Source organism: Chenopodium album, chromosome 11, assembly GCF_948465745.1.
Source record: "Chenopodium album chromosome 11, dcCheAlbu1.1, whole genome shotgun sequence".
In the NCBI taxonomy this organism is placed as follows: domain Eukaryota; kingdom Viridiplantae; phylum Streptophyta; class Magnoliopsida; order Caryophyllales; family Amaranthaceae; genus Chenopodium; species Chenopodium album.
In genome coordinates this window covers 25,416,714-25,432,364 of record NC_137844.1, presented here as the reverse complement: position 1 = coordinate 25,432,364, position 15,651 = coordinate 25,416,714, and the positions used below count along the sequence as shown (strand labels likewise).

Sequence of the window (15,651 nt, the reverse complement as noted above, 5' to 3'; positions counted from 1 at the left end):
AATTAATTGCATATTTATGGTGGTTATGTAATTGGTTCAATACATATTTTATATGCAATTTTAAACCTCTTTAGGCATGATTACTTGGTAGTAATTTGTGTTTGAAAGCTTGGTTTTATTTTTCACATAATTGCAAATTAATTGCATTAAGTGTGAAATTGTTGTTCTTTGAGGCTTCTAAGTACTAAAGATTCAATCTTTAATTATGTTAAGTGATTGAAACTTTAAAGTTACTAAATTCCATGAATTTTGTTGAACTTTGTTGATTTAATCATTTTTAAGTTGATTGGAATCATAAAGTTTGAATCTTGTGATAGAAATTTGTTTATCTTCATATTGGAAGATATAATTTTTCAAAAGTTGGAATCGTTATTGAACTTATGTTCATTTTTTCCAAACTCCCTTTTATTTTGTCAAAATCTCAAGATTAATTTAAATTGATTAAATTAATAGTGAGAAATTGCCTTATTTTGTTGCACCAAGTTAAACTAATTTTTTTAAAGAATGGTTCTTGGAAATAATTTTAGTTGTCTGCACTTGGATGAATTTATTTAAGTTGGACTTATTATATTTTCATTTTTCCTCAAAATTAATTGATTCTAAAATTAATTTAGAATTGATTAAGAATGTCACACAAAATCGGGAATTTTTCACGAGGCATGAGCATACAAATCGAGGCCTAAGAGCCCCAAGCAAGCTCTCGGCCAGCTGGGCTGCTCACGCAGCCCACATGAGGCTGTCGAGGCTGCTGGGCGCCTCGAGTGGTGTGTGCGTGCGAGGTGTGCGCATGGGCAGTAGGCTGTGCGTGCATGTGTGCGAGGGAGGTATGCGGCTGCTGCTCGCTGCCAGCTGCATGGTGCGCCAGCCAGCAACAAACAGCAGCAGCATGGTGTTGTGCGCGCTGTGCGTGCTTCTATGCTTGGCTGGCCATGGCTGGTGCGAGCAGGAGCTCGTGCGTGGCTTGGTGCGGCAATGGTGTGCGGGGGATGTGCTGCGAGCTTGCGGCATGGTGCGCATAGCTAGCAAGCTTGTGAGGCCTTGTGGCTTGTGTTCTTGCACGCCCCGTAGAAGAGTCGACGCGTATGCGGTATTCTAAGCTATGGGTGTGACACTTAGCATGGGTCACGGCTATGCGCACCTCCCCTTAATTAGCTCATATACCCCGTTTTAAGGCAATGTTATTTTGCATTTTAGCCGTTTATTTATTTTAATTAATCTTGTGTATTTTAATTAAAATTTTGGAGGCTACGCCTCAGCTTTGAGCGGCGTTGGCAAAATTTAATTTTGGCAAATTTTGGGCTTAATTAATTGGATTAATTAAGTTGGATGCGGAATTTAGTGGGAGCTTCAAATGTTAATTGCGCTTATTTACATAATCGGTTAAAACAACTTTGACTAGTTTTAATTCGGCGTGTTAATTGGATTAACCACCTAGATTAGTTTCTAGTTATCGCGTGTTTTTGCATTGTTACTTGTTTTATCGTTGTAAAATGCATGGGCCATTCACAAATAGTGAATGGATGAATGGAATATATGTTCTCTTACAGGTTTAATTAAATGGCAACTAGTGGGGCCCGATTAGGATAGAAAATACGAACTGCGATCCGTGATGTATTTTTGTAAATCTAATACGGTCTGCGTACTGTTGAGTATTTTTGTACCTTAATATTTAGATTAGTCCTAATCGTAGATACTAGTAGTTGCATAATTTTGATCAAGTCTTGAAGATGGAGGTTCTTGGAAGACAAAGCCATGAAGTTGCAAAAGAAGACCTTTTGAAGACTTGAAGAATTCAAGGGGTCATGCTAGTTGCCAAATATGCATCAAATGCTTATGCTTTTCATATTTATGATCATTTATATGAATTATATGTTAGATGCATGTTTAGGATTTCGAATGTTGTGATGATTAATTAAGTTCACTTAAATCAACCAACATAGAAACCCTAGGTCCCTAAAATATTGAGTAAAATTGCCATTCCAAAAACAACACTTATTGACCTATTGAGAGTAGTGATGGGCTACGCCAAAGCGAGGCATCACTACTACTCCCTAGACTCATAAGGCATACCGGGTATGCAAGTTGGTTTTGGTTGTACTCAACGATATGAGTGATGGAGTCCTAACATGTTGTGGCAAAGTGAATAAATTGTTGAGAGAGCATTAGATGCGACGATTTATTCAACTAATAGTGTCTTGGAGCCATTAGCAAAGTGTTGCTTACCTTGGGAGATTGAGTGTTAAGACAAGCCAAAGCATGCTTAGTCACTCTTTGTTTCCTTGGATCTTGGAATCGACTTATTTTCACAAAATAGGGACAATTTTATGTGTAAATAAGACGTTAAATAAGTTTGAAATATGCATGAATTAAATTCAATCTTATTTAAGTATTATGAATGGTTTTTCATTAAAATTCTTTCAATTTTAGAATCATGTCTTCAAGTAACTCAAACAACCAATTTTCATTACACTCAATTCTCGACAAGGAGAAGTTGAGTGGGCCAAATTTTCTTGATTGGCAAAGAAATTTGCGAATTGTTCTCATGCAAGAGCAAAAGGAATATGTCCTTGATGAGGAAATGCCCGACGCTCCCAATGAGGAGGTGACTCAGGCTGCCCTAAACCGATGGCAAAGTGTCAATCGGGATGTCAAATGCATCATGTTGGCCACAATGTCTCCCGAACTTCAAAAGACTTTCTTTGAGAAGGGGAAAACTTTTGAGATCATTTTTGAGCTGCAGAATATGTTCCAAGAGCAGGCCCGAACAGAAAGGTTTGAAACCCACAGACAGATCCTTGAGAGCAAGCTCAAGAGAAGAGAGTCAGTCAGCCCACATGTACTCAAAATGATAGGATTATTTGAGAACATGGGAAGGCTTGATGCAGGGTATTCAACCGAGATGGCAATTGACATCATTCTCCTCTCGCTGCACAAAGGCTATGATCAATTCAAGATGAACTATAATATGCACAGCATGGAGAAAACCCTCACTAAGCTTCATGGTATGTTGAAGCAAGCCGAGCAAACTCTCAAGGATGAGGGAAAACATGATATGCTCATGGTAAAAAAGGGCAAGCCATTCAAACGCACGGGCAAAAAGAAGAAAGGCTTCAAGGGGAAAGGTAAGAAGAACTTTCCGCCTAAGCCGAAAGCTACCAAGGACAACAAAGGGAAAAAGGTAGCATCTTCTAAATCTGATTCCGAATTCTTCTATTGTAAGAATAAGGGACATTAGAAGAGAGATTGCCTCAAATTCAAGGAAGATAAGAAGAACGGAACTGTTGCATCTAAATCAGGTATATTCGTTAAGGACTTAAACTTCACTAGCTCAACATCATGGGTATTAGATACCGGATGTGGCTCAAACCTTTGTTCCAATTCCCAGGGTCTAAGGAACGTTAGGAAGCTAGCGAAGGGAGAGGTTGAACTTCGGGTCGGCAATGGAGCCAGAATTGCAGCCATATCCGTAGGAACTCTCAATTTGTCTTTGCCCTCTGGGCTTGTTTTAGAACTTGAAAGTTGTTACTATGTTCTCAACATTACCAAAAACATTATTTCAATTTCGGCGTTAGACGCCAAAGGTTTTGAATTCCGAGTAAAGACAATGAATGTTCATTTTATCTCGATAATGTTTTATATGGTATTGCACATTCTGAAAATGGTCTTTATGTGCTTTCTTTAGACAAAAAAGTTTATACTGTGAATAACACCTAAAGAGCTAAGACCATGGAGTCAAATCAAACTTACTTGTGGCATTGTCGTCTTGGCCACATTAACATCAAACGCATCAAGAAGCTTCTACAAGAAGGCGTTCTTGACTCTTTCGATTTAGAATCTTTTGAGAATTATGAAAGATGTTTATTAGGCAAGATGATTAAGCAGCCATTCTCCAAGTTGGGAGAAAGGGCCGGTGACTTATTGGGCCTAATACATACCGATGTATGTGGACCAATGAGCTCCGCCACAAGAAATGGACATCGATATTTCATCACCTTCACAGACGAATAGTAGATATGGCTATGTCTACCTCATGTCGCATAAATCTAAATTGTTTGACAAGTTCAAATAATTTCAGAGTGAAGTGGAAAATCAGCTTGGCAAGAAAATCAAAGCCCTTCGATCGGATCGAGGTGGTGAATACTTGAGCCAAGAATTCGATGACCATCTGAAAGATCATGGCATACTTTCAGAACCGACACCTCCAGGAAATCTACAATGGAACGGAGTATCCGAACGGAGAAATCGAACCCTGTTAGACATGGTACGATCAACCATGGGTCTTAGTGATCTTCCTATCTCTTTCTGGGGACACACACTTTTAACTGCGGCACTAACACTGAACCGTGCTCCATCGAAAGCTGTTGAAAAGACTCCATACGAGTTATGGACAAAGAAACCTCCTAGGTTGTCTTTTCTAAAGATATGGGGATGCGAAGCATATGTCAAGAAATTGATTTCTGACAAACTTCATCCCAAATCTGATAAGGTTTACTTTGTGGGCTACCCTAAAGAAACCAAAGGGTATTACTTCTACAACAAATCGGAGAAGAAAGTATTTGTTGCTCGCGATGGTGTCTTTTTGGAAAAGGAACACCTTTCCAAAATGACAAGTGGGAGGAAAATCGAACTTGACGAGGTTCGTGAGGATGAGCAACAAAATCAGAATGACAGTCAAAGTGCTCAAACAGCATCTGTTGACAAAAGTCAAAATGATCAAAATATGCAAAGTCGAACCGATAATGCAAATGCTCAGTCTATTACCCTACGTAGGTCTCAAAGGCCGAGATCTCAACCTGATAGATATCTTGGTTTAGTATAAACCGAGAATCAGGACATCCTGATCATGGATGGAGATGAACTGCCAACCTACAAGCAAGCGATGGCAAGCACCGACTCTGCTAAATGGATAGAGGCCATGAGATCTGAAATGGATTCCATGTTTGAAAATCAAGTCTGGGACATGGTTGACTTACTCGAAGGTTACACACCTATCGGATGTAAGTGGATTTTCAAGTTGAAAACTGACAAAGATGAAAATGTATTCATTTAGAAAGCTAGATTGGTAGCAAAAGGTTATAGACAAGTTCATGGTATTGATTATGATGAAACCTTTTCTCTAGTCGCAATGCTTAAATCCGTTCGGATCCTCCTAGCGATTGTTGCATATTACAACTATGAAATATGGCAGATGGACGTCAAAATCGCCTTCCTAAATGGTATTTTGGAAGAAAATGTGTATATGACACAGCCTGAAGGTTTTGTCGACTAAAACAACGTTGGAAAGGTATGGAAGCTTAAGAAGTCCATTTATGGATTAAAGCAAGCAAGCAGAAGTTGGAATCTGCGATTCGATGAAGCCATCAGTAAGTTTGGTTTTATAAAGAATCCAGATGAATCTTGTGTTTACAAGAAGGTCAGTGGGAGTGACATCGCCTTCCTAGTCTTATATGTCGATGACATATTGCTCATTGGAAACAGTATTCCGTTATTAGAGTCTGTAAAGGCTTGGCTCGGAAAATGTTTTTCAATGAAAGACTTGGGAGAGGCTCAGTACATACTAGGCATCAAGATCTATAGGGATAGATCGAAAAGGATGATAAGATTGAGTCAAAGTACTTATATTGATAAGGTGCTAACTCGATTCGGCATGGAAGGAGCCAAGAGAGGCCACCTACCCATGTCGCATGGCATAACCCTAAGCAAGAATCAGTGTCCAAAGACACCTGATGAGCGAGAAAGGATGAATCAGATTCTGTATGCTTCGCTTATTGGATCAATCATGTATGCCATGATATGTACTAGGCCAGATGTATTGTATACCTTGAGCGCTATGAGCCGATACCAATCAGACCTAGGAGAGGCGCATTGGACTACGGCCAAGAATATCCTAAAGTACCTGAAGGAACAAGAATAAATTCCTGGTCTATGGTGGCAGAAATGAATTAGTTGTTGAGGGTTATACCGACGCAAGCTTCCAGACAGACAGAGACGAGTTCAAGTCACAGTCTGGGTACATATTCTGTCTCAATAGAGGAGCGTTTAGTTGGAAGAGTGCTAAGCAAAGCACAACTGCAAATTCTACAACTGAAGACGAATACTTGGCAGCATCTGAGGCAGCTAAGGAGGCAGTTTGGATTCGCAAGTTCATTGGTGAAGTTGGTGTTGTACCCTCCATCGAGGGACCAATAGACCTCTATTGTGACAACAATGGAGCTATTGCTCAGGCCAGAGAGCCAAGAGAACATCAGAAGGTCAAACATGTCAAGCGGCGGTTTCACATGATTCGGGAATGGAAATCAGAAGTTGAAATCAGAATTTGTAAAGTTGGAACGGATGATAATGTAGCCGATCCACTTACTAAACCTTTGCCTCAAGTGAAGCACAACAAGCACGTTAAGGGAATGGGAATCAGGCACATCGGAGATTGGCTTTGATTTTCTTATTTTAGTGTTTTAATTAATTTTGGACAATTTTAATGTAAAGCACTATGATGAACCATTCAGTTTTGGAGTAATTAAATTTTTCATGCGATTTAAATCACTCCATTGGCTATTTAATTGTGGTTTAGAATTAAATAATGAGTCCATTCGATTCTTGGAATATTCAAAATAGGGTATCAAGACCAGTCTTGGCAAGGAAACACCTATTAAGTGAACATTGAATATTATAATCGAAAATTATCCCTAATTGAGGTCATTTAAACGATGGACGATTAATGACCATTTGAGATTAGTGTGTAGTTTGATTTATAGCACTGTTTCTTGTGCTACAAGGATATGATCGTCATGAATCATTTGCACAGGTATTGGTTTAGAACCATACTAGATCAACCTATGAGAATACTTTAAGAGATTAAAAACGTCATAAGTATACTTCTCATTATTGCTATCGGAACCTTTTTCCTCGACCATGAGTATTGTGAGCTTTCTTGTTTGAGTACTAGTCCGCTTTGATGATTGTCAAATGTCTTCCGTAATAGGGGATTATAACAGCATCACTCGGGCGGCTAGGTCCTCTCAGTAAGAGAAGCTACATTACAAGACTGGAAATGTCCTCCTATTAAATATAGGAAAGATGTCTTTGTTGTTTACAAGGCCTCTTGTAGAGCGAGACTGTAAAAATGCATGGTCGTGCTCGGATGGATTTTAGAAATCATCTGTTTATTGACAGTTGGACTCGAAATCGAGAAACACTTCTGGACGTAATAAGGATGACAAATTAATCTTACCTTATAGTTCATGAAGAGGCATTAAGCGACATAGGAAAAGGGCTATACACTAAAAGCACACTTGTCCGGAAGGACAAGTGGGAGATTGAAAGGAATGGTGTCCTTCGAACAAGTGTATTATTCCGATAGGGGGTTCGGAATTATTAGAAAGCTAATTTTTCAGTGAGGTCAAGTGATTGGAATGCCTGGGTGGAGGCCGCTTCCGATCAGTAATATTAATGCATAATTAATATTACGGCTTAATCTTGACTGAACCCTTCAGGTCACACCCAAGCAACTAACGAGCCGAAGCGACAAATTAATTAGGAATTAATTAATAATTCGACCGAGCAATTAATATTTAGACGTCGGAAATTCGAGCTTGGAGCGTCGAAACCGAGCGTCGAAAGTCGAGTCGAAAATAGTAAAAGACGAGACGTGAAAATAATAATAAATCAACAAAGACCGAAATTCCCCTAGAATCGGAATGCCCCGAGCTAACCGAGTGCTAGGGGCCTATGGTCTAGCAAGGTGGCTAGCAAGCGCACCAAGCCGAGCCTAGGCTGGCTGGTGCGTGCTAGCGCACCAATGCTAGCATCGCATTGCTGGGATCTGCCTTGTGCGTGCATTGGCTAGCAGCCATGCCGCACCAGCAAGCCGCAGCAGCTAGCACGCTAGGCGTGCCAGCCCGCAGCAGCTAGCAGCAGCATGGCTGGGCCAATGCGTGCTGCCTAGAAAGCTGGGTTTCGGCCTAGCAGCCCGCAAGCAATGCGTGGCTTGCTAGGTCGTGGCAGCTGGTAGCCCACACCAATGTGCGAGGCATGCTGGCAGGCAGCAGCTAGCAGCCCGCACATTGTGCGCGGTGTGCTGGCAGCTAGCCTCGGCCAAGCAGCCCGCACTGTGGGCCTGCTGAGCCGTAGCACATGGCAGCCCACCTTGGGTGCCTTGGTGCCCAAGTGTGGGTGCCACATGGCGCAAAATAAATGGGAGTTAGGGCATTGAGGTGGCCGGTTATGGGAGTGAGAGTGGGGAGCAAGTTTGGTCCCCCCCTTTCCAAATGGTCATCACCTAACCTCTCATATGAGCTTGCCACTTGTTGATTTATTACTAGTTTGATTATTAATTTTATTTTAGCTTTAAAATAAAATGGGAAAATCAAATTCTCCCACATTGATGAGAGAGCTTTTCACACTCATGATTTTCCCTATAAATACCCAAGTTGGGGTATTAGAAAAATCATTTGAGTAAGAGTTGAAAAAGGTATCACTAGTAGTGAAAACCTTTGAACTCAAGAGTTGAAAAAGGCATCACCTTTGTGAAAACCTTTGAACTCAATTACTCGGGTTTCGGTCGGGCCTTACTAACTCCAAGGCATTGGACCTAGTCGGTGTTCGAGTTGTGGGTGGACTTCCGTTGGAGGTCGTCGTATTTTCGAGGCTAGCTTGAAGTAAGAACCCCTCGAGGTCGGGCGAAGCACGCGTCAAAGGTATAATTATTATCTTAATCTTGTCATTAAGTTAACTATGTTTATGGTTTTATTTATTGCGAGTGCGGTCTTAGTTTTGGGTTTGTTTCCGCGGTGAGTCGACTCACCAAACCCCAACAGACCTATGAGAATACTTTAAGAGATTTAAAAATCGTCATAAGTATATTTCTCATTATGGCTATCAGAACCTCTTTCCTCGACCATGAGTATTGTGAGTTCTCTTGTTTGAGTACTAGTCCACTTTGATGTTCGTTAAACGTCTGCCGTACATGGGGATTATAACGGCAACACTCGGGCAGCTAGGTCCTCTTAGTAAGAGAAGCTGACAGTACAAGACTGGAAATGTCCCCCTACTAACCATAGGGAACATGACTTTGTTGTTTACAAGGCCTCTCGAAGAGCAAGACTGTAAAAATGCATGGCTGTGCTCAGATAGATTTTAGAAATCATCTTCTTATTGACAATCGAACTCGGATTTCGAGAAACACTTCAGGACGTAATAAGGATGACGAATAATCTTACCTTTTAGTTCATGAAGAGACATTAAGTGACATAGGAAACATGCTATACACTAAAAGCGCACTTGTCCAAAAGGACAAGTGGGAGATTCGTAGGAATGGTGTCCTTCGAACAAGTGTATTATTCTAATAAAGGGTTCAGAATTATTAGAAAGCTAATTATTCTGTGAGATCAAGTGATCGGAATGCCTAGTTGGAGGCCGCTTCCGATCAGTAATATTAATCCATAATTAATATTACAGCTTAATCTTGACTGAACCCTTCGGGTCACACCCAAGCAACTAACGATTCGATACGACGAATTCATCCGAAAGGAATTAATGAGTCACTTGAGTATTATGAACAAAGCCGTCGAATTTTGAGCTTAGAGCGTCGAACCGAATCTCAAAAGTCGAGCTAAAAATTTATGAATTGGCGAGATGGAAAAATGCTTCAAGTAACAAGTAAAAACTCTAGCAACGAGAAAAATTAGGGAAGCGTGTCACCGTGGCGCGCTGCCACGTGGCAGCGCCAAGTGGCATCGTGCCACGTTGGTAGTGTGCCACGTTGGCAGCGTGCCACGTGGCAGCGCGCCACGGTGGCAGCATGCCGCGTGGTAGCGCGCCACATTGGCAGCGCCATGTGGTAGTGGGGTGCAGACCCGGGTGACGGGTCATGGATGCGAGCCGAAGGGTGGCGGCCCAACCGAACCCGTCTTGGGGCTCAAGGTTGGGTGCCACATGGTTAGCTCACAATGGATGTGAGTTGCCTTGGGGAGCAAGTGAGGAAGTGGTCCTCACCAAACCATGTGACACTTGTTAGTTAGTGATTCCTTGGTTTATTTAACTAGGAATTAAATTCAATATTCTTTCCATGTGGGATCCTTTTAAGAAAATAGTCTCACATTGAAAGATGAGAGGAATTCACAAGGAAGCACTCCTTTTAAATAGCCAAGACATAACTTGGGATTGTTCACTTGAGTAGGAACTCAAAATGGCATCTCTACTTGAGAGAAAATCTTTAAGTTCATATAATACTTGAGTAGTGTTTTGGTCCAACTCGGCTAAACTCCGAGTAAGAGAAAAGGGTAAGATCGTCTTTTCTCTCTTTCTTGTTATTTATGTCATTTAGTTATATTAATTGTGATTAGGTCTTGGGGTCGGATTTTGTTCCGCGGTGAGTTAGACTTACCGAAACCCAACATTAGCTTAATTCCCCTCTCCATTGCGCAAAAACTCAATATTGAAATGATACCCACAAGAAAAACAAATCAATTGGCCGACCGCTTGGTCAAACTTTCTTGTGGTGAGCTTGAGGATGTTCCTATTCAAGTTGGGCATATCTATGTGCCATGTGATTTTGTAGTGATGGATATGGAGGAAGATGTTGATTCTCCTTTGATCTTGGATCTTGAGTCTCTTAAAACCTTGGGGGCGGATATCAATTGCAAGAACAATACTATTACATGTGAAGTGGCCAATGAGAAAATTGTTTTTGAGTTTTCCAATTACATAAGACCCCTGTGGTTGATAAATTCTATAGAGTTGATGTTGTGAATGAGTTAGATCGCTTGGGAAGGGTCATGATGAAGCCTCAAGATCCAATGGTTAAATCTCTTACATGCAAAGAAGAGTTCCATTCTCAAGAGGCAAGAGAGTTTGTCATGGCTATGGAAGAAGCTTCAAAGGAGGAAGAGATTAAACAACAAAAAGAGATCGAGCTTGAGCACAAAGAAGAGAAATAAGAGGAGAGTTCCAAGCCTCCTCCCAAGGTAGAACTCAAACCTCTTTCCCCTTCTTTGAAATATGCTAATCTTGATAATGAGAGAAAATACCCTATTATTGTCAATGCTACCCTTGATGGAATTGAATTGGAAAAATTGCTTATTGTCTTGAGAAAATATAGAGATGTGATAGGGTATAGCGTTGATGATATTAAGGGTATTAGCCCTTCTTTGTGCATGCATCGTATTCATCTTGAGGATGATCAATCCACCTCAATTGAACCTCAAAGGAGGTTGAATCCCAACCTCCAAGAGGTTGTCAAAAAGAAAATCTTAAAATTACGTGAAGCGGGCATAATTTATGCTATCTCCGATAGCAAGTGGGTTAGCCCGGTTCACATGGTTCCTAAGAAGGGTGGAATGACCATTGTCAAAAGTGTAGAAGGAGAGGAGATCTCCACCCGGACGGTGACCGGGTGGAGAATGTCCATCGATTATAGGAGATTGAATAAAAATACCAAGAAGGATCATTTCCCTCTCCCCTTTATGGACCAAATGTTGGAGAGACTTTCTCGCCAGGATTTCTTTTATTTCTTTGATGGGTATTCCGGATATTTCCAAATCCTTATCTATCCAAGTGACCAAAAGAAAACTACTTTTACATGTCCATATGCACTAGTAGAAAAAACCCTATAAGCAATTGGCAAAAGAGGACTTTTAGCAACTGCCATGTGGGGCTGCTATTGCGGGGGCTACTATTGCTAATATCATTAGCAACGGGCACTTGCCAGTTGCTAATAGTACTTATTCGCAGCTGGAGTAATATTAGGCCAACTGCTAATAATGTTTATTCGCAACCAGCATAGTATTAGGCCAGCTGCTAATAGTCCCTTTTTTTAATAAAAAAAATAATATTAGCAACTGGCTAAAGGACTACACCAGTTGCAAATAGTCATTTATGTAAATAAAAAAAAATTGTTATTTTGCCAAATTAATATATAAACTATATTACATACTATTTTAACAAAATATATGTTAATTGTGTTGTATAAAATAACTACAAATAAAAATAATTACAAGGCTTCTAAAGAAACACAACACCAAAAGCGTCCAAGAAGGACAACATTTATGGGCAGCAGCATGAACTACTCAAATCGACTAAATTAGCCGTGCAGCCTTCAAATAATGTTCAATAATGTCGACAAGGCCTCCATGCTTTTTTGCAACAATAGGCAAACCATATGCAGCAATCTACAAAATGAAAAAAAAAAAAAAAGAAAAATTGTCAGCTACTAATAGTATAATAATATAGTTATGGCTGTAAAACTTCAAAAAATGATTAAAATGGCACCTCAATTAGAGTTAGATCAGTTCGAATGGTTCAATAAACGCTGGATTGATGAACACACCCTACAAAATAACAAAAAGTAGGATAAACTCATTATGGAGTATGACAGTTTCAATGTATTGCATGCATTTCTTAGCTTTAATATGCCATGAAAGTAGCCTTGTTAGACATAGAGTCTAGACTCAAGATGCTGCAACATATATAAACCCCCACCATCCATCTAACCATGACTCAATCCAAATGATACTCCTTTTGTTGAAAATAATCATCACACATGCTAATTTGGATATAGAGAACATACTTTGTAATAGTTTATGATTGGTTTTCCAAGATGCATATACCAAGTGATGAGAACAAAAGGGAATAGCTCAATTATATTACATATAAATAAATCCTTAAGCATGAGAGATAGGGAGAATGTAACGACTGTTTCATGAAAAATTAAATACTATGGAAGAAATTTAAGCATAATGCTATGGCTAGATCATTTTAAAAAGGTAGACAATCATTTTGCGCTGTATAATGTTCATTACAATCTAATGAAAGAAATATCAAATTAAATGTTCATCAAAATCTTCCATGCTACTTATAAAAAATTAATATTCATTAAATTGATGACCCATGAAAAATGACTAAAAGGTTAATCACGAATTCACAAGACTAAAACCAACACCAAAGACCAATTTTGGGCATAATTAAACTCACAATTCAAGCAAATAAATTACTCAATTCATTAATTAAAATTATCCTAACAACCCTAGCATTAATATACATAACTTGTACCAACATAACCCATTAATATTAAGGGTTAAAGACTTCTTATAGCTGCTACTACACGAACAGAACAAAGTAAAATTTCATATTAAGGTTTTAGTATAATAATGTGCATAATAGGGCTTTTAACATGAAATAAAACCATGTAAACTCATATATATCTAGGTTATAACACCCTTAACATGATCCCACACAAAATTAAGCATGAAAGGAAGCAAAATCAGTCAACCCACACTCGTAATACACGGCTAGCAGGAAAAAAAATTACAATAGTGTTTTTTGTTCTTCAAGTGCATAAAATCATCTTAAAACTCATCTATAACACTTATAAATCATACCATCACATTAGGGGATAGTAACCTTATAAATCCCAGCAAGATTCGAGGCTTAGATAGTAGGAAATAATCATATTCAAGGCATCTAACACACACAATACAAGCACAAAATTACAGCAGCTTTCCGGCCTACATGTTCTAACCCAATTTTCCTCCTCAAAACTCCTACCATAATCATGTTAAACCTTATAAAAAATTTCATAGAGGCAAACACAGCAAGTATACATGATTTACGCATCAAACTAAGCATTAAAAACATAAGAAAAACTCTAGCAAAATTTATATATTGAAATACTTTTTTGTATAATAAACTTAGATGAGTTGATCCTTAAATCGTAAATTGATGGATTTTACCTCATATAAATAAACTAATATAGAGGAAAATACAATTTATTTACCTAAAGATACTAATAGGGGTCTATATATATCTTACTTAAACTACCCCTTTTTAAAGTCTGTATATTTCTATTTCCTTTCTTCTTTCACTAAAAAAAAAATTGAAGATGAAATGAATCATTGGACTCTTCATATATACACTAAGAATAACAACTAACATTATTAATCAATAAAAAACAAGGTACATTATGCAATATTCTTTAATTAAACACAAGTAAATGCAAGCAATTAATAATACAACAAGATTCATACTCTCACAGAACACCAAAAGTAGTATAGAGAAACAAATTTTGGAAAAAGGCATACCAGATGATTGGTTTCGAGTAGCAAAAGCCATTGTTCAAGGAGGTCTTGTGCAATATACAGATTCATTTCTAAAGCCAACAGTGAAATCGTAAAACCTCAAACAGTTGCAAGTGCTCAACATCGAGAGGTACCAACTCTCCATTATGATCTGTATCCATTCAAAAAAATCATCAAGAATCAGGGATTAATCTCTAAATAAAACTAACATGCAAAACGATGAAATTTCCAAATCCTAGACGATGAACAATAATAACAACAATAGTGAGAAACAAAAAATCTCTTCCCGATTTTGAATATCAACACAATTAATCAATGATTGATTCACAATAATTAAAACCCCTAAAATCTAAATCACCTGCGAACCAAGATTCAGTAGTTCTGCGCAATTCAACAAAAAATTAATTCGCGAAAAAAGCAACAAATCGAAACATCTTTAATAACAAGAGAATTAAAAGCAGCACATTACGGAGAAAGCGATCGAAAAAATGCTGTGATTGAACGGCCAAGAAATCAGAGCCCTTGAGAAGATGAAGAAGAACGAATGAAGGAGGAGAGAGAATAAAAAAGGAAAAGAGAATGAAATTAGAGGAGAGAGAAGCTCAGAAATAAAATACTCCGTAGAAAAATATAACTTTAGTAGTGGGCTATATAAGCCAGAATGTCAGATACAAATATACAATTGTTTTGGTCAAAACTTATTTGACCAAGTAGTTGTAGCGGGCATAAAATACGTCAGTTGCCAGTAGACTTGGCAATCCTGACCCAGACCCGATGACCCGACCCGAATGACCCGATCCATGACCCAAAATCGACCCGAAATCAGTGACCCGAAATTGACCCAAAACCCGAATCAACCCGACCGACCCATACCCGATCCGAAGTGGAAATGACCCGACCTAGACCCGAAACCCGAAATGACCCAACCCGAAACGACCCGACCCGAAGTTGACCCGAGACCCGAAACGACCCGACCCGAAGTTGACCCGATCTTTAACTTGAATTAATTGACCCAAATAGACTCAAAACCCAAAGTGACCTAAACCAAAATTATCTTATACCTGAAATGACTAGAATCTATTTAAGTTAAAGACTTGACCTTAGCAAACCGAAATAGAAAAAAACCGCAATTAAATTGAATTAATTGACCCAAATCTATTTAAGCTAAAGGATTTTTTTTATCTTCCTATTTTTTTACTTTTATTTTTGTTTTTCTGTATTTTAGAATTTAGTCACTTTACCTTTTACTTATGGAAATTTGGAGGGAGTATTCCCGCTCATAATTTACCTCTTGTCCTTATAATGAAATACTTTTGGAGTTTTAGCCATTTGGGGGGAAGAATTTCCCACAATTTTAACCAAGTTAAAAGTTTTATTTTGTTTCCCTCTTGAATTTTCACTTTTAAGTTGTAACTTTGTTAAAATTGAAATTTTGAAAATTTTTAATTGATCAACAAGTGTATCCGTAATCTTACATCTGAATATGAGAATATTTCGCTTAATTAAAAATACCTCCGTTTTTTTTAGTTGACCGTTTTGACTTTATTCACACACTTCTCTTTGACCGTATTTTGTGTTTTTA

At 38.7% G+C, this 15,651-nt stretch overlaps 1 long non-coding RNA gene across 1 annotated transcript; it reads right to left on the bottom strand.

Moving 5' to 3' along the window:
- Window positions 1-11,868: 11,868 nt before the first annotated feature.
- LOC145568754 (uncharacterized) lies at window positions 11,869-14,692 on the bottom strand. Its single transcript, XR_014095920.1, has 3 exons — window positions 14,073-14,692; window positions 12,265-12,323; window positions 11,869-12,164 (listed from the first exon to the last, which is right to left on the bottom strand). It is a non-coding gene; the product is annotated as an uncharacterized LOC145568754 (long non-coding RNA).
- Window positions 14,693-15,651: the final 959 nt, after the last annotated feature.